Source organism: Hypanus sabinus, chromosome 4 (genome assembly GCF_030144855.1).
Source record: "Hypanus sabinus isolate sHypSab1 chromosome 4, sHypSab1.hap1, whole genome shotgun sequence".
Taxonomy (NCBI): Eukaryota; Metazoa; Chordata; class Chondrichthyes; order Myliobatiformes; family Dasyatidae; genus Hypanus; species Hypanus sabinus.
In genome coordinates this window covers 61,374,585-61,394,847 of record NC_082709.1, presented here as the reverse complement: position 1 = coordinate 61,394,847, position 20,263 = coordinate 61,374,585, and the positions used below count along the sequence as shown (strand labels likewise).

General features: G+C 43.0%; 1 protein-coding gene across 1 annotated transcript in view; it reads left to right on the top strand.

Moving 5' to 3' along the window:
* The window catches only part of LOC132392814 (collagen alpha-1(XVIII) chain-like), a 269,811-nt gene that overhangs the window by 25,649 nt on the left and 223,899 nt on the right, over positions 1-20,263 (top strand). The window lies entirely within an intron of this gene.

The following is a 20,263-nucleotide window of genomic DNA, read 5'->3' as shown; positions in this document are numbered from 1 at the left end:
ATCCAGACAGATTATTCCAAACATAAGTACATCGAGATATTACAAACATGAAAAAGAATAATAGAGTGCAGAATAGAATCAGAATCAAGTTTGTTATCACTAACATGCTGCATGTTGTGAAACTAGTTTTATTACAGTTACAGAGAAAATGAAGAGCAAGTATGGTGCAAGGTCTGATGGGGTAGATTGAGAGATTGAGTTCACCCTTCATCGTTATAAGAGGTCCATTCAAGAGGCTTGTATAACAGTGGGATAGAAGCTATACTTGAGCCTGGAGGTGCATTTTTTCAAGTTTTTGTATCTTCTGCTGGATGGGATGGGGTTGAAGAGAGAGTGATTAAGGTGGGAGGATGGATTATGTTGGCTACTTTCCCAAGGTAATGTAAGTGTAGACAGAGTCAGTGGAAGGGAGGCTGATATTTTGTGATGGTTAGGCTGTGTTCACATTCAAAATCTGAGGACCCTCTTCTCACAGGATGATTGTGCAAACTCTGCACATATTGTACTCAAACAAAAGACACCTGCTCTTTTTGCTCCACCAAGACAAAAAGTTCAGAAGGTCTGCAACTTCTTTTAGTTCTTGCCATCAGTCTGTGGGTCGAAGTTACTCGTGTTGGTGCAAGTCCTATACAGTCACACTTCAAAAATTCCCTCTAATTCAAACTGGTAATCTCATCCTCTTTCAGACTAGTTTCAACTTGACTTCAATTGGAAATGGAATTTTTCCTTCCCTTGATTGGGGCTCTGAAGTTCACCAGATGCACGGCTATGATTGACCACTGCTGTCTGAAAGTTTATCTCATTGCTAATTGTTCCCCAGGGTCCTGGAGGAATTAGGTACAAGGTCAGTGTTCAAGCTGCACTCATAATTCATGGACAGGCACACTGTAGGCACTGCTGTTCTTGAATGAATGTAAGCACTCTGTCTCAGTAATGTGTAGCAAGATGTTGAGACTGGGACAAATATTTGGTTTCTTATTAAGATTTCCATCCTGTTTTTATTACTGTCTCCTAAAAGGAGCAATTTGGCTCATTAGTTAACAACGAAAAACTCCAACTCACTTATCCTTGTACCTCTATAATTTTGGCTTGCCAGGCATGTCTGTCAGCCTTGCCATTAACAAAGCATTTACTGTCCAAGGAGCTTAACATGCTGAAGATTATTTCATTAGTGCTATCACAGACATTCTCTTTGTTCTTCCCTCCTTCTGAAAACTAACTAGTATCTCCCCATTTCCTCGTTCTTGTGAAAGATTTAGATGTAGATTTATTAGCCACATACACATTGAAACATACAATGAAATGTATTGTTTATGTTGACAATGGACATTTGAGGATGCACTGAGGATGGCCCATAAGGGTTGCCACACTACCAGCACCAACATAGCATGCCCACTGTGTTCAACAGAGCAACACACAGCCAACATACAACATACAGACGTGACAGCAAAGCAAACCTATTTGGGGTCACCAGCTCTCATCCTCAGGGGCTGCCGACTGTAGTCTTTGATCTAGAGGATCACTAGTCTTCATCCTCAGCATCCAACTGACCTGTGCCCTCAAGGACCACTGAAATTTAACATCTGGACCTGCCAACTGATCTCAAACCTCTGGAACTGCCAATTGACTTTGGACCTCTGGATTTGCTGACTAATCTTGGGACTCTGGACCTGTCCCACATAGACCTGCAACCTCAAGGCTTGCCAACTTCAGGAGCCACTGGCTCTTGTCCTTGTGGTTGCCGGCCTCTAACCTTGACCACGGGGAATTGCCAGTTGTCATCCTCAGCACCTATGTCCCAAAATCCATCCTTTGGAGATTGCTGAAGTCCAACATCTGGACCTGTTGAATGTGTCTCATGCTTCTGCACCTGTTAACTGACCTCGATCATAGTTGCAGCTCTGCCCACATAGACCTCTAACCCCAGGACTTGCCGACCTTGGAAATCACTGACCCTCATCCCTGGGTCCCATTAACCTCTGTTCTTGACCTCTGGGATCATTGGTTTACATTCTCTACCTTACCTCCATCCTTGGGGATTGCTGACCTTCAACCTTACTGCTCTGACCTGGACTCTGACCCTCCTCCTCCTGCCCCTCTTTGACCTCTATCCATCATCCCTGTTCCTAAACATTTCAGCTCTCCCCCTCCCTCTCTCCCCCATCGCCCCTCCCAATGCTTTCCATAAACTTGACCTCAATCACAACTGGGCTGGCTCTATTGTTGATTGTTCTGCACTCCAACTTCAACTGTTGATGTAAACTGTTTGTTTACAGGAATGCCTCTCTCCTGTCACTCTCTATGAGAATTGCCATTCTAAATCCAAGGGCTGCCCCAGTTCCAGTAGCCCAAGTACCATCCTGCTTCCAGCACGGTCTGTGTGGAGTTTGTATGTTCTCTCTATGACCACATGCTGTACATATCCCAGAGTCATGTAGGCTGGGTCATTAATAGGCCAATGTAAACTGTATAGGGAATGAATGGGATTGATATACTGTAAATGGATGGGATTGGGTCAGTACAAACTTGGTCAGGTTTAGGATTAGTGACCAAAAACGTGGTCACCAACATGAAAGGAAGTGGAGGGTTCAAGTGGACAGCAGACAGCATTAAGCCTCAACAGTTCTGTGTGAGCGTCTTCCTTCCCAGGACCAACAATGGAAAAGGAATATCGAAGGAGGCAAGTTATTTGGAATAGGGTGAGACCTTGTGCAGAACACAATCTGACCCCAATGGAATAAAATTCACCAAATGAAGAGATTTCATTATTTCCCAAAAAAAAACACATACCTTTCACCATTGTTGATTTAATCAGTGGAGTAAAGGAGTAATAACCATTAGGTATCATGTCATGGTCAAACTGTCTCCATTTTGATCATCTGGAATGGCTTGTATTCAGAATGGATGCAATAAATATAATCAGGACAAGTCTTTCAGTTTCATCAATTCAAGGTGTTCTCTTGCAGTGCATCAATACCACTCGTGGCTCCTTAAATACACCCTGAAGTGTGCAGGTCATTGTAATGGAACAGATTAAGAAACAATGATGGCACCTTACACTGTTAAGACCAGCAAGTTTCAGGCAGACCGAAGTGCATCTTTCACTAAATTTATTATCTTCCAGTGGTCGTTGATCTTTGTCTCAGCCACTGGGAACAAACAGTAGATCACTGATGTTTGGAATAAGCCTTGTTGATAGGGATCTTTTCCCAGACCTTTGTAGCAAACACACTGTCCAGCAAAGAGATCATAAGATATAGGAGCAGAATTAGGCCATTTGGTCCAACAAGTCTGCTCCACTATTTCATCATGGCTGATCTAATTTTCCTCTCAGCCCCAATCTCCTGCCTTCTCCCCATATCCCTTCATGCCCTGACCAATGGAGAATCTATCAACCTCTTCCATAATTATACATAAAGACTTGACCTCCGCAGTTGCCTGTGGCAAAGAATTCCATAGATTCACCACTCTTTGGCTACAGAAGTTCCTCCACATCTCTGTTCTAAAAGGACATCCCTCTATTCTAAGGCTGTGTCCTCTTTTTTTAAACACTCTGCACATCCACTCATCCAGGCCTTTCAGCGTTCGATAGGTGTTAATGAGGACACCCCTCACTCTTCTGACCTCTAGCGAACACAGACCTAGAGCCATCAAACGCTCTTCATACGACAAGCCATTCATAATTTTCGTGAACCTCCTTTGAACCCTCTCTAGAGGTAGACAATCATCTCATTAGTTGCTTAAATTCCTATCTGATCCTTTTCAAACAGTGTTCGCCCAGGGATTTTAATCTATGTGTTAGTCTGTGTCCCTCTGGCAGGAAATTAGATGGTGTTGGATTGTATGATGGGGGTTATATTGTGATGCATTGCAATTGTGCAGGCAGCCTTGATGTCTTTATCTGTCTATTATTTGTTCAAAAGTCACTGCAAAATATTTTTATCACAAAGTCTAATTTCAAAACCCACAGGGGTTCTGAAAAACATGACGAAATATTTTGCAGGGTAATCTTTGAGCAATGTGGAATTTTCATTACTCTAATTGACAGTTCTTTTGTGAAGCAGGGCTAAAAATCTTTGTGTATTGTGTATTTTTAGGATGTGCCTTTACATAATACAGAATCTTTGTGGCAGGTTAATGGTAACTTGCCACAATGGCAATTAAGTGTGTCGTTTACTGAAGAGCAATGAGATTGCTGACTTCACAAAAGTTTGCTTGTTTAACAACACCAAATTCTTCCTGCAGATAAATAAGAAGGCCTTCTGTAAACTACTTCTTAAACATTGCTTTAATGTGTGTGTTTTTGTTTCCCTTGTGACACCCAAGTGCCAATAAAAGGTTGACCTTCAAAGAGAAGTTGCTTTGAACCTTCCCATACTTTTAAGAAGGAATGGAGTAAAATTTCAGTGTGTATCTCTTTCTGAATGGGAGGCTGCTGGCAGTTGTGAGTGGTGATCACTGAAACATCTCTAGGGAACAGCAGGGGCGTTTTCCTCTGTGTTATCAGTCAGGCAGGAATAGAATGCATTGCATTTGTCTGAGGCATGAGAAATGCTGTATAAGCTGCAAGCAACGGACATTCTGTGAGGAGTTGGATGTTTTTCTTTATATGTCAGAGTTCAAAGGATCAAGCGATGTTGGGGAGAAAAGAGGGGACAAGTTGTTGAATGTAGGCTGATCAGCCATGATCGTATAGCCCAGCAGAGCAGGCTTGAAGGGCTGAATGGCCTACTTTTCTCACTCTGATAGTGCACAATTCAGAAACCATGCCAGCTGATGTTTGTCTCTGACCCTGTCCACTCATCAGGGCCCTAGTTTCTGAATTCTTTTGAAACTTGCTGGGTTCATTGAATTGTACTGTGTAACAAATCAAGAGAACTAAAAGTGTTGTTTAACTGAGCAGTGGAGCAGGCCCATTAGGTACCCATTTCTCTCTGGACAACTCTGTGATGGGATTCTGGAGCTGCTTTATTGTTGAAAAGTATCCATTTGCTGGAGTATAGACTGTAACTACCTATATAATTTATGCCCATATCAATATAGTTCTGCATACAGTTCCTATAATTAATTGCATTGAATACCTTCTATGTTTACCCTAACACTAAGCATAAATGAGTGGAACATTTTCTCTATCCAATTGCGAATGAATATTAGGCTGAATTTCCATAAATAGCTTTACTCTTGTTCAAAATAGGTCATTAAACATTTACGAGAGAATTTGTGTAAAGCCTCATTTCTGTATATCAGGTAATTTGTAACCCAGGATATCCTGTAGTGGGATTTTTTATGTATGCTTGTCTTTTTATGTATGAGGTTAGTTGTAGGTTAATTGACTAGTGTAAATTACCTCCCTTGTCAGTGGCTGGTGGAAGAATTTGGCAGGGGTGAATTCAAGACAAAATTATTTATTATTATATTCTTAAACACTTGAGTGTAAAGCAGAATGAAGTGATTGTTATTTCAGATCCAATGTAACATCCGATGTAAAAAAAACACAATAAGCATAAAGAACACAATAAAAAACAGAATAAATATACATACATAAGATTAGTTTATACACATAGACTGTATACACATAAAGCGACACTAGGTATAGAGTAGCTGTACATAAGGTGATTCTGATGGTAGTGGTGGTGGGGGTGCATGTATAGAATTTTTTCGTACAGAGAAGTAAATGGGGCAACAGGATTGCTCTGAGGACTTGGTAGCCTGCATGGCCTCTTTTTAATATAAATATTTAAACTCTTCTTCAAAAGACAGAACTTCTGACTGTGCGCAGTTTCTCATCAGAAGCGCATCAGGAGTTTTAGTCTAGAATATGCATGCAACACTCCGAGATCTAAACATGATGCCCTCTGGCTCTAGATTAAAAAAACTACTGCGATATAGCTACTTTTGGCACTTAGAAATGAAGAATATTTGTAACCCTCAGCAGTGAATTTATCATCGGATTGTTTGTAAGTGTTCTGAAATAGAGGTTTTCTTTGTGTTTGTCTTGTATTCTTTCACCGAACCGAGACCACAATTCTATCCTGCCATTGCACTGACCCCTCTTTACCTGTGTGAGGTTGAAGAGCTGACAAGATTTATAATGATCTGGGGGAGAAACAAATGATAAATTTCACCATCATTCCTTTTTATTCGTTAATGTGGTCCTGTGGTTAAAAGTCAACTGGTTCTTTTCAGGAGGAATTAATGGAAATTCTTCAAATTCTTGTGAGCAAAAATGAAATGGAATCTCCAGTGGCGATGGTAGTTTTGAGATTAAATTTAAACTGTCAATCTTTACTGATGATTCTTTCCTATAGTGGGATCTGATAGGCCCTTGTTCGTTTGACTCTGCATCATCTGCTAGCATTAGATTCATACTATTGATGAGGAAGGGGATCCCATAAGTTCCCAAATTCATGACAACTCTTTGCTAAGTGTGATGGCTGACACAAGAAACTTTGTTGGAATTGGACCCCCCTCTGCTTGCTCCGCGGTGTTGTGTTGGCTAAAGAAGGGGGAGTGGTGTGCAGAGAGAGAGAGACTTTGTTGAAAGTCGTTCTCGTGCCCTTGCAGCTGGTGAGTGTTTTACAGATCAGTGTTGGATTATGTCAGTAGGTGTTAAAGTTTACTGGCATTATGAAGCAGAAGAATTTTCCAGCTGTAATTCTGTGCATGTCATTAGTCTATCGACTAGCACTCCTTTTCCAAACCTGGCACAATTATAAAAATGTGCTGTTAAAATAATAGGCTGCAAACACAAGCCAGCTTCACCAGGTCTGATGGGTGCATGGACACTTTCAGAATCATCCAGTGGACACTTAGCCCTGTCTCGCTCTCAGAATGAGGCTTTTCATTCCAGGATGAAGGAGATTTCTTCCTTTTTTAAACAAAGGGGCTTCCCTTCTTCCATCATCAACTCTGCTCTCAAACGCATCTCTCCCATTTCCCGCACATCTACCCTCACCCCATTCGCCCGCCACCCCACTTGGGATAGGGTTCCCTTTATCCTCATCTACCACCCCACCAGCCTCCGGGTCCAACATATAATTCGCCGTAACTTCCACCACCTCCAATGGGATCCCACAACCATGCACATCTTTTCCTCCCCCCCCCCCCCCCCGCTTTCCGCAGGGATCGCTCCCTACGCGACTCCCTTGTCCATTTGTTCCCCCCCCCATCCCTTCCTGACGATCTCCCTCCTGGTACTTATCCTTGTAAGTGGAACAAGTGCTACACCTGCCCTTACACTTCCTCCCTCACCACCATTCAGGGCCCCAGACAGACCTTCCAGGTGAGGTGACTCTTCTCCTGTGAGTTGGCTGGTGTGGTATACTGCGTCCGGTGCTCCCGGTGTGGCCTTTTATATATTGGTGAGACCCGATGCAGACTGGGAGACCATTTTGCTGAACACCTATGCTCTGTCCACCAGAGAAAGCAGGATCTCCCAGTGGCCACACATTTTAATTCCACGTCCCATTCCCATTCTGATATGTCTATCTATGGCCTCCTCTACTGTCAAGATGAAGCCACACTCAGGTTGGAGGAACAACACCTTATTAACCGGTTGGGTAGCCTTCAACCTGATGGCATGAAAGTTGACTTCTCTAACTTCTGTTAATGCCCCTCCTCCCCTTCTTACCCCATCCCTGATATATTTAGTTTTCTCCCCCCTCTTTTTTTTCTCTCTCTCTGCCCATCACTCTGCCTGTTCTCCATCTCCCTCTGGTGCTCCCCTCCCCCTTTCTTTCTCCTAGGCCTCCCGTCCCATGATCGTTCTTTCCCTTCTCCAGCTCTGTATCCCTTTTGCCAATCACCTTTCCTGCTCTCAGTTTCACCCCACCCCCTCCGGTCTTCTCCTATCATTTCGCATTTCCCCCCTCCCCCTCCTACTTCCAAATCTCTTACTACCTTTCCTTTCAGTTAGTCCTGACGAAGGGTCTCGGCCCGAAGCGTCGACAGTGCTTCTCCCTATAGATGCTGCCTGGCCTGCTGTGTTCCACCAGCACGTTGTGTGTGTTCCTTGAGCAGCTTGTTTTTTTCCCTATAGTCTGTTAATATTGTGAGCTCTGGCCTATTGGAACAAACCCAGCAGGCCAACTATAAAAATGAAAGGATGGCAGGCAAAAATGCCCTGTTCTCATACACTGGGAAGGAAACAAGTTCTCTAAAGTTGGAGGGGTTGGCTTGCATCTCTGGTATGTCAGTAAAGGATGGTCCCACAACAAAGGTTGTCTTTTCCATTAATTTGAGGATATAAGTGTCTTCTGCTTTTAAAAATAATCCAGTGTTTTTTGCCTTTGTTAAAATAATGTAAGTGTTTGGATTAACTTCAAAATGATGTATGTTGGAAAACTAGCATTTATTTTGACTTTTATTTATAATTGAGGTGCTCTACTTGGATCAGAAAGGAAGTTTTAATAATGTAGCCAGCAGGTGTCCTTTTAATAGGTTTTATGAAGCTTTTCAAGCTCTCTTCAAAGCTGTTGAGCAAACCAGTCTAGGGATGGTGCACACTTCTCTGCTGTTTTTGCTATCAGGTGGTTAAAATATAATCTGCCTGGCACTAGTCCCTTAGTTCCTAATTCCCATCCCAGCCCTAAATGGTTAGAATTGCAAACAGTAAAAGTAGTGATGTTAAAATTGGAAGCAGCAGATTGATTGGTTAAGCAGCTCTTGTAAGTATTCATTCAGCTATCTTATAGTTATGTTGATCACTGCAAATTGTCGGTCAAAGTTTGGTTTGATACCTTCACCACATTGGCTAAGGCTTAGTAGAAGAATCGCAGATCAAATCCCACTTTGGATGCCTGTCCATAACTAGGGTCACATCCCCAGCGCTAACGGGAGGGTCGAGTATTTAGATGCATCATTAAGGTGTGTCCTTTCGATTAGATGTAAAAGGATCCCATTGCACTGAGCTGTTTTCTCCTTTTGCCTCGGGCAACAGTTTTCCTTCAACCACCATCATTTTAAAATTAAAATTAGCTCACCACCTTGGTACTGATTTTGTAAGTTTGCCATATTGAAATGCATTGCCTTAAATTAAAACTGTTCAAAAGAATATTGTTGGTAAAGTTCATTCAAAGCTTAGAGTGGATAGTAATTAAGTGCAATTCTTCCCTTTTCCTTGTCTCTCTGTGACTCCCACTGAAACTGAAGAAAGTCTTGCATTTTCAGTTATTACTTCCCTGGGTAGTAACATATAACATTGTGCAAATTATTCATTCATAACACCTTACACAAACCTCATCATCCTCTTCTGCCACATAGACTAACTCATTTCTCTCTTTCCCAGTTCTGACAAAGGAACCAGAAATATTGATTGTATACCTCTCTTACAGATGCTGCCTGACCAGATGAGTGTTACCAGCTTTTCCTGTTTTAACTGTATTTATGTAGCATTCTCTGGAGCTGGTGCTTAGCTGTGCTGGCCCTAGTTGTGTTGTAGTTGGTGTCTGATGGTTACCCCTTTTTAAGAGATTTGCACACTGGCATTTTCTACTCGCTGATTTGTGTAAATGGCAGAACACCCCGAAGTACCCACTTGCCCTTCCAGTCTGGCACATCCTGTGGAGCGGGGGGAGGGGGGTGTCTCATTGCCCTCAAATCCACAGAAGCAAATTATTTCAATGTACAAGCAGGCATGCAGGGATGGAGATGATGTGCTGAAAGATGGGATTAGTTTAAATTAGTTTCATGGTCAACACAGTCATCGTGGGCCAAGGAGGCTGTACCTGCACTGTGCTATGCTCTAACTTTTAAGAGGAAGAGAGGACACTTTCTGATCTCTGCTCGTCCCTCTGAACTTCACAGAGATTAGTACTTTTAGTTGTGGTTTAGTGGGGTCCAGTTTACGTGTGTTCCCTCAGACAGAAATGGAGGAATGACCAAGATCCTTTGTTCTGGTGATGTTGTCAGTGAAGAGTAAATAATAATGCATTGGGCATTGTACTGTGGCCAATGAACCTCATTGAGTATCATCTCTTTAGGATGTGGAAGCAGATCTCGGCACCTTCACAGGGAGAAGGTGCAAACTCCACACTGACAGAACTGGAGGCCAGGATTGAACCCGGGTTTCTGATGCAGTGAAGCAACAGCTTTTCCAGCTGCTTTGGTGTGCTACTGTCTCTTTAGCCTGGCAGGTGGTTTATCATTGACATGCGGACCAAGACATAGTAAAGTGAAAGGGCCTTGCTGAGGCAGATTGAGAGGTTAAGAGTTCATCTTTATCATACTGTTCAAGAATCTTATAGTTGTGGGAGAGAAGCTATAGAGCTGGTAGGGTTGAAGATTTTGTGTCTTGTGCACAGCAGGGGTGTGGGAATGGTCCTTGTTATGTTGGCTGGTTTCCTGAGGTAGTGGGAAGTGTAGACAGAGTCGATGGAGGGGAGCTGCTTTTGTGATGGACAGGGCTGTGTTCACAATCCTCTGCAAGTTCTTGTGGTCTTGAGAAAGACGGTTGCCAATAGCAAGCTGTGATGCCATCTGAAAACTGATGATCGTCTTCGTGGACATGCTGAATTTTGTTAGCCTTATGAGAAGTGTGTGCTTTCTAGGCAGTAGAGTCCATGTGGCTAGACTAGAGCAAATGATTGGTGATATTTACACCAAGGAACTTGAAGCTCTCAACCATCTCCAACTCAGCTTCCTTGATACAGAGAGGGCCATGTACTCTATCTTTCTTCCTGAAGTCAATGACCAGCTCTTTTGTTTTGCTGACATTGAGGGAAAGGTTGTTGTCTTGACACCTTGCCTCTGTCTCCTTCCTGTCATTATCTGAGGTCCAGCCCACTACAGTGGTATTATCTGTATACCTGTGAATGGAACTAGAGCAGAATTTGGAACCATAGTCGTGAGTGTATAGGGTATAATGTACACAGCCTTGTGGAAAACCCATTTTAAAGACAGTCATGGAGGATGTGTTATTGAATATTTGCAAAAAGGCAGTGTTCACCATTAAGGACTCCAGTCAGAGGCCATGGCTTGTTCTCATTGCTACCATCAGGAAGGAAATATGTAAGCCTGAAGACACACACTCAGTGATTCAGGAACAGCTTCCTCCCCTCTGCCACCGATTTCTGAATGGAACAATTTAATTTATATTTTATAATTTTTAATTTATATTTTTGCACTAATTTAATTTATCTATATAATATAATATCTATTTACTGTAATTCAGTATTTTTCTATTATTTTGCATTGTATTGCTACCACAAAGACAACAAATTTCATAACGTGCTGGGGATATTGAACCTGATTCTAATTCCTGACTAATTGTTGTCGTAAAATGTGCCACATTAATTGTGGGATAGACAGCAAATAAATTACAGTGAGGCAGGTTAGTTAAATGGAAGTTTATGAAAGTACTTGGAACAGGGAAACTTGTTTATTGCAAATTAAGATTGTGTAACAAAGGTGTTGCACTGCAAATTGGCAAAGAGATTGGCAAGAATATCAAACATATTGTACACTGGGGCCCTTTAACAGTGACTCTTGTCTGGCTGGGTATACCCAAGTTTATGATTGTTTTCTCTAGTGTTAAGCTGAAAAATAGCTGCTGGTTATCACCTTGCTGGAACCATTTATGGAAAAGCTGTTTCACTGGAATTCAGGTAGTTCTTATCTACATCCCAATCTCAGCATTATTCATTTCAGTCATACATCATGCATGGGAGTAATGTCAGATTCTTGCAATTTCCAGCCCCAGTTTTACATTCTTTAACCATATTTGAAATTCTTTTATGCTTGAAGGTCAGGACGCCATTGATGTGCGGTGCTGCTGGAGTTCCAGCCTGTCATGACTATCTCCTGTGTAGAGGTGAAAGGCAGGTGTGCAGTAAATCGCTGGCTACATTGGGGCTTACTGCTTGGATACTTGCAGTGCTATCTTGCGGGAAACCAAATTACAACATTATTAGGCAGGAGCTAGAGGGACAAGATTGGGAGCAGTGTTTCGTGGGCATGGACACCGTAGGCTGAAATGTCCATTCCTGTGCTATGTAGTACTACGTTCTATATTAATGTACTTACTTGGTGAATAATGATCTGATGAGCCTAGTTGTTAACTGGAGGTAATCCCATCACTTGCTGGCATACACTCAAACTGCACCAAAGCACGAGGCACAATAAGCACAGATCGGGTTTCTGGTTCTGCTTGACTGTAATGATCTTTAAGCTGACAGCTTCAGTCAAAGCTGACCTGAACTCAACGTGCATATCGAAACCACCAGCAGCCAGTTCAGTTGAGAGTTCCGTTGTGCAGCAGCTGGCTTCGTGCCTTGGACAACCTCTGTACAGAGTGGATGTGGAGAGGATGCTTTCTATAGTGGAAGAATCTAGGAGCAGGAGCACAGATTCAGAATACAAGGGCCATAAGATGTAGGAGCAGAATTAGGCCATTCAGCCCATCGAGTCTGCTCTGCCACTCCATCATGACTGATACTCGATCCCACTCAACTCCATACACCTGCCTTCTCACCATATCCTTTGATGCCCTGACTGATCAGAAAAGTATCAAATTCCATCTTAAATATACCCACAGACTTGGCCTCCACCACCATCTGTGGTAGAGCATTCCATCAATTCACCACTCTCTGGCTAAAGAAAAAAATTCTTCCTTACCTCATTCAAAAAGGTTGTCCTTCAATTTTGAAGCTGTGCCTTCTAGTTCTGGATGCCCCCACCGTAGGAAATATCCTCTCCACTTCCACCCTATCGAGTCCTTTCAACATTCAGTAGGTTTCAATGAGATTCCCCCTCCATTATTTTAAAATCTAGTGTATACAGACCCAAAGCTCCTCATTTGTTGACCCCCTTCATTCTTGGAATCATCCTTGTGAACCTCCTCTGGACTCTCTCCAATGCCAACACATCCTTTCTGAGATATGGGGCCCAAAACTATTGACAATACTCCATTAGTGCTGCCTGACTAGTGTCTTATAAAGATCCAGCATTATCTTCTTGCTTTAATATTCGATTCCCCTTGAAATAAATGCCAACATTGCATTTGCCTTCTTTACCACAGACTCAACCTGTAAATGAACCTTCTGGGAGTCTTGCACAAGGACTCCCAAGTCACTTTACGTCTTTGTTTGAACATTCTCCCCATTTAGATAATAGTTTGCACTGTTGTTGCTTTTACCAAAATGTATTAACATGCATTCACCAACACTGTATTCCATCTGCCACTTTTTTGCCCATTCTTCCAATTTGTCTAAGTCCTGCTGCAATCGCATTTCTTCCTCAGCACTACCCACCCCTCCATTCATCTTCATATCATCCGCAAACTTTGCCAGAAAGGATCAATTCCATTATACAAATCTTTGACAAACAATGTGAAAAGCAGTGGTCCCAATACTGATGATCCCTGAGGAACACCTCTAGTCACTGGCACATGAGAAAAGGCCCCTTTTATTGCCACTCACTTCCTCCTGGCTGTCAGCCAGTCCTCTATCCATGTCAGTTTCTTTCCTGTAACACCATAGGATTTTATCTATTTAAGCAGCCTCATGTGTGGCACCATATCAAATGTCTTCAGAAAATCCAAGTAAATGACATCCACTGCTTCTCCTTTGTCCACCCTGCTTGTTACTTCCTTGAAGAACTAACAGATTTGTCAGGCAAGATTTCCCTTTACAGAAACCAGGCTGACTTTAACGTATTTTATCATTTGTCTCAAAGTACCCTGAAACCTCAGTAATAGATACCAACACTTTCCCAAACACTGAGGTTAGATTAACTGGCCTATAATTTCCTTTATTTGCCTTCCCCTCTTCTTAAAGAGTGGAGTGACATTTGCAAACTTCCAGTCATCCAGAATCATGCCAGAATCAAGTGATTCATGAAAAATCATGACCAATGCACCCGTTATCTCTTCAGCAACCTTTTTCAAGATTCAGGACGTCCCTTTAGAATGGTGATGAGGAAGAATTTTAGTCAGAGGGTGATGAATCTTTGGAATTCATTGCCACAGACGGTCGAGTTATTGGCTATATTTAAAGCAGAGTTTTATATGTTCTTGATTAGTAAGGGTATCAAAAGTTATGGTGGAGAAGGCAGGAGAATGGGATTGAGAAATCACCCATAATGGAATGGCAGAGCAGACTCGATGGACTGAGTGGCCAAATTCTCCTCCTATGTCTCATAGTCTTATGGTCTTGTGATTTTGTCACACAGGCAACATCATCTAATGCACCGCCTGGTATCTGTCACACCACCTTCATTGCTCAGCTCAACAGCAGAAGCATTAGACTGAAATGAAAGCCCAAGTGGAATCCATTCAGTGGAGAGTGTGGGCCCATCTCTTCTGCTCCTCACAAAATTTTTTTTTGATTTAATCGTTCCAAATGTACACCTCATTCTCTTCAAAATGAAGGCAGCTTCACTGTCAATCACCTGCTGTGAAGTACCACATGATTTCAGTCAAATTGTGCTTCCTACTCCTGTCTCTGTCTCTCTCACTCTCTCATTTGTGGGCTGTCCAGCACAATCTGTGCAGATTTGAATGACACACAAATAATACATTTCATTGTACATTTCAATGAATAGGTGACAAATAAGGCTAATCTTACTGGTAGCCCCTGGGTTTCAGCCCAAACCTCAGGCGCTGTCTGTGTGGAGTTTGCATGTTTCAGTTTCTTCCCACATCCTAAGGACATGTGAGTTAGTAGTTTAAAAAAAAATAGGCCACTGTGAATTGTCACCAATGTAAACGGTAGAATATTGGTGGGGGTGGGGGTTGATGAGAATATGAGGAGAATTAAAAAAAATGCGATTAATGTGGAATATTTGAGTGAATGGTTAACACACTCAGTGGGATGAAGGACCTGTTTCTGTGCTGTATGACTTTATGACTTTGTGTTTAAAGATTGATATTAGCTTTTATTTGTCACATGTACATTGAAAGAGACAGTGAAATGCATTGTTTGCATTAAATCAAATCCACGAAGATTGCGCTGGAGGCAGGTCACTAGTGTCCCTGTACCCACTGTGCCGATGTGACCTGCCCACAACTCATTAACGCTTTGGAATGTAGATAGCCAGAGCACAGTGAGGGTCGCGGGAAGAACGTCTAAACTCTACAGGCAACGGCCCCGCTTGAGCTCCAATCTTACAGCTAATGCTGTAAGGCGAAGCGCAAACTGTTCTCTACCATGCGACGCCAGCTACTGTTTCTTCAGCTTCTGGAGAGAGTGTCCCCACTTACCAGCAAGAACCTCTTGATAATGCCCCATATGCAATTCTTGGGCTATCTTCTGTCTGCCTCTTGTATTGCTGCTCTTTGTATGATGACCTCGTATTCCCAAAAGAGCTGTATATAATACCGGAGAGCTGGAGTACACCGCGGGGGAATGACATGTGAAACTGGTCAGCACTGTGCGAAGGGAACGGCTGCTCCTGCACTTCAATCCCCCCGCTATGAGTGACAGATATCCCCAGTGAATTATTTATTGCTGAATTTGAACCTTCTTCGGCAGGTTGCCCTTGGTAACATGTGAAATGGAGACTGCGTCTGTAAATAGGGTTGTGTAAGGGGATCTCGTCGTCGGAGCGACACACACGGCCCTAGAGCTTTTAGAGTCTCAGTGATGCACTCAAACTATGGGAAGCGGCACTGGTCCTGTGACTGCGTCTGCTTACTTTCTGCTCAAACTGGCGCGGCCGTTTCTATGCTGCACCTCACCACCCTCTGAGTTTCTCACTTCCACTGGAAGCAATAACTGCTCCTGTCTTTTGTGTCCTGCACTTCATGCGATGATCCTATCACGGAGCTAAACTTGATGTCCATAACTGGAGATGGGAATAGAGCTGTCCCTGATCACTCTCCATCAGAACCCGTCCTTCCCGCACCTATCCCACATCCTCCTATAGCTGCCTTGGGTGGGGGAACTCTATTACTTAATTAAGAATTCCACATGATTTGATCTCAACTGGTCATGCAGGCATAGACAAATACTGAGGAGAAACAGGCCCTTCGGCCCACCGTGCCCGTGCTGGTCACCAAGCACCAGTTCACACCATTAATCCCATTTCTGTTACTCTCATTAACCCCCCCCCCACCCAATTCTACCACTCATCTACACACTGGGGTCAATTTACAGCAGCCAGTTAATCCACCAATCCGCACAGCATTGGGAAGTTGGGGGAAAACAGCCATCCAGAGGTCACAGGGAGAATGTGCAAAGCCCACACAGACTGCTCAAGAGTTCAGCATTGAAGCCAGGCCTCTGGCAGAGAGAGGCAGTGGCCCTCCTAGCTGTGCCACTGCGACATGCACTTTGTTGGGGGGGGGGTGTCTCTAGCACTGAGGCAATGGCTCAAGCATCTGTGCCAATGAATCATCCTTTGCTCTTTAACATCTCTTTGCAAAAGCAATTAAAAAAAAATAGCAATTTACTCTAAAACCCTGTCACTGCTGTTTTGATATCTTCCTTCCCACAGGAACTAAAGCTCTCTCCTATTTTCTGCTCCTTCTAACCCACATGAATTGCTGAAGGATTTCTGTCCTCCTCTGGCTAGAATCTGCCAGGAGGACTGTGGGTTGTCAAGGTTACCCTGGCTTCATTCCTGGAGTCCAACTCCCTGTCACATGCACCTTCGTTCCTATATTTCCCAATAATTCTGAAGCTTGTGGATTTCTTTGTTAAAGCTAGCCAAACCTCCTCTGTTTCCCTCCTACCCCAAACCCTCTCTTCGTCTTCCTATTTCTGCATGCTATCCCGTAAGACGCTTTGCCCCTGCTCCTTGTAACCACCCACTTTCCCTTCTTGGACCTGGCATAGTTGCTACTAACTCCTTCTCCATGATTAACTTTAACCCTCCTCTTCACAGCTGCCATTATTACTGGTCCGCTTATTTTAATGGTTTACAACATCAAAACTTCAGGAAAGGTAAGGTGAAGGAATACAATACCAATCCTCATAGGGGGATCAAGAAGTGGAGAGAGTGAGCAGTTTCAGGTTCCTGGGTGTCAAGATCTCTGAGGACCCAATCTGGTCCCAACATATCGATGCAGCTATAAAGAAGGCAAGACAGTGATTATACTTCATTAGGAGTTTGAAGAGATTTGGTACATCAACTCAAAAAAAAAACTTCTACAGATGTACCTTGGGGAGTATTCTGACAGGCTACATCACTGTCTGGTGTGAGGGGGTGGGGCTAGAACACAAGACCGACTGAAGCTGCAGAGTCATAAATTTAGCTGGCTCCATCTTGGGTACTAGCCCACAAAGTACTCAGGACGTCTTCAGGGAGCGGTGTCTCAGAAAGTTAGTTTCCATTATTAAGGACCTCCAGCACCCAGGGCATGCCCTTTTCTCACTGTTACCATCAGGTAGGAGGTTCCGAAGCTTGAAGGCACACGTTCAGTGATTCAGGAACAGCTTCTTTGCTTCTGCCATCCGATTCCTAAATGGACACTGAACCCGTGAACAATACCTCACTTTTTAAATGTATATATAATATCTCAATAACTTCCCTACCACTGATATTAGTCCCCCACTTGCATTTTTAATTGCTTTTCTTCCTTTGGTTCTTGCAGTGGAGATTAGAAATTAGGGCTTTTTTTCATAATGCTGATATACCGTATGACTACTTAGAAAAGATTGCAATAGGGTCTTATTCCAAAAGTCCTGGTTTAAATAGACCATTTTCACTGCTGCTTTCAATGCTGGGAAAATCCTCCCTCCATAATTGCACTTGTCTCTTATTATCGCAATAACATTGATAAGAGTCCATCAGAATGCTTCCAAATGTGCTTGCTTTGACTATTTATTGAGTAATTCATCTGTTTATATCGCAATCCTGTCCAATTTTTGAATGTTTTTAACATACTCTTTACTTTAAATACCTCCAGAATACATTTCTTTGCTTATCCTTGAACTGACATCCTGCCTACACAATAGGTGAGAACACAAAGACAGCACCTCAGTGTTTTTTTCCAGCTCTTTTACAGCTACTTCTTGATGTAAATAATTGATTAAATAGAGGAACCATTTCACACTTCACTGCAATGACTCCTTTGTTCTCCTGTTGACCAGTTGCTTAATTCTGAAGGTTAGATCATCGAAGAGTGAACATGGTTGTAATAGTGTTCAGAGTTCTGTTTGTAGGCTTGTCCAGCTACAAGTCAACTGGTGTAGATAAAGATCACTCCTAATGCTTTATGAGTCCATAGGACACTCAAAGCTGCAACACAGGTTGACTCTGTGGTTAAGAAGGCATATGCACTGCATTGGCCTTCATCAATGGTGGGTCTGAGTTAAGGAGCCGAGGGGTAATGTTGCAGCTAGATAGGACCCTGGTCAGACCCCACTTGGAGTACTGTGCTCAGTTCTGGTTGCCTCACTACAGGAAGGATGTGGAAGCCATAGAAAGGATGCAGAGGAGATTTACAAGGATGCTGCCTGGATTGGGGAGCATGCCTTATGAGAATAGGTTGAGTGAAATCGGCCTTTTCTCCAGGAGTGACGGAGGATGAAAGGTGACCTGATAGAGGTGTATAAGATGATGAGAGGTATTGATCGTGTGGATAGTCAGAGGCTTTTTCCCAGGGCTGAAATGGCTAACACGAGAGGCATAGTTTTAAGGTGCTTGGAAGTAGGTTCAGAGAAGTTGCGACGCTGGTGGAGGCGGATACGATAGGGTCTTTTAAGAGACTCCTGGATAGGTACATGGAGTTCAGAAAAATAGAGGGCTATGGGTAACCCTAAGTAATTTCTAAAGTAAGGACATGTTCGGTACAGCTTTCTGGGCTGAAAGGCCTGTATTGTGCTGTAGGCTTTCTATGTTTTTATGTTTCTAAACCCACACAGTCATGGGGAGAACATGGACCACATAGGCAGTACCAGAGCTCAGGACTGAACACACAGTTTGCCAAAGTTGTAAGGCAGCCCTCTATTAATTGAGCTTCCCTGATCTGTTGTGGCACTAAGTCAGCAACTTAAAATAATTTCTTGGGGCAAGAGGACTCTGTCGTGTCGTCCAGCTCTGTCCCTCTCCAAGTCTGGGCTCTGTGCTTTCCAACATTTCTGTCCAAGATTGTGGAACCTTGGTCCGGAGCCTTGGAATTTCCTTCAAAAGCTGTGTGTTTCTCTGTTTTTAGAAGGCATGTCTTATTAACTAACTTTTGCTCATCCCACCTCCCAGGTCCTCACATGTTGAACGGCAGCACTTGAAAGCAGGTTTCAAAAAAGGAATGGATGCATATATGAGGTGGAAATATTTGTAGGGCGATGTATTTGTAGGGGGAAACAAGGCTGATTAAGCAGCTTCCAAAGACCTGGCACCAGCTGATTTGGGCTGAAAGGGTTTCAAATGAGGTCTTTATTTTCCATTGGCTGTCCATTCCTCTGCATAGATGCAGCCTGATCCGTTGACTACCTCCAGCATTTTGCTTGTTGCTTCAGATTCGAGTATCTGCAGTCTCTTGTGACCGCGATCAGATTTACTTATCATGTGTACATGGAAACCTGCCGTGAAGTGTGTTGTTTGCATTAACAACCAACACACCTAAGGATGTGCTGGGGGTAGGCCACACATTCTGGCATGGGCATGTTTGGATATTACTACTGGGTGTCCTACATGGGTGATTGATGACCAGCAGGAACTTGGTGGGCCGAAGGGCCTGTTTCCTGCTTTATGTATCTGTGACTTCATAAAATACAGCAATCATGATTGGAGCTGGCAGTGCACAAATTAACAATGTGAGAATGTGTGAAATATTGTCCGGGGGAATGCTACTGCTCTGGAAGAATTTCTCGATAGTGCTGGGCCTTTTGCTTCTAAGTCCTGAGCTGTGGCCAACACTCAACTACCTAGTTGCTTTATTGAATGATCACTGAGGCAGGATTTTTGAGGTTCCTCAACTGTGCTTAGCACAGTTCTTTCTCACCGTCTTCTATGGTTTTAGAGCCACACCTATTGAATTCCACCAATGCAATTCGAGGCACTTTTGCTAAGGATAGATGCAATAAAAGTATGAAACAAGAGATAGTCACTTAGCCTCTCATTTTTTCTCTTGTGGGATCTGTCACTTAATACCCATAAAGTTGCCTTTGTCCCATATCCCTTAATACAATGGCTTAAAATAGTTGGTCTGATGTTTAAAATTAACAATTCACTTAGCATTAATTGCCATTGGCAGAAGTGGGTATCAGATTTCTTGAGTCATTTGTATGAAGCGTTTCCTGACTCACACCTGGCAAATCTGAGATTGTTTCTTCCTGGCCAGCAGCAATAATTTCTTGTACCAGTTCTATCAGCATTCCCTTTT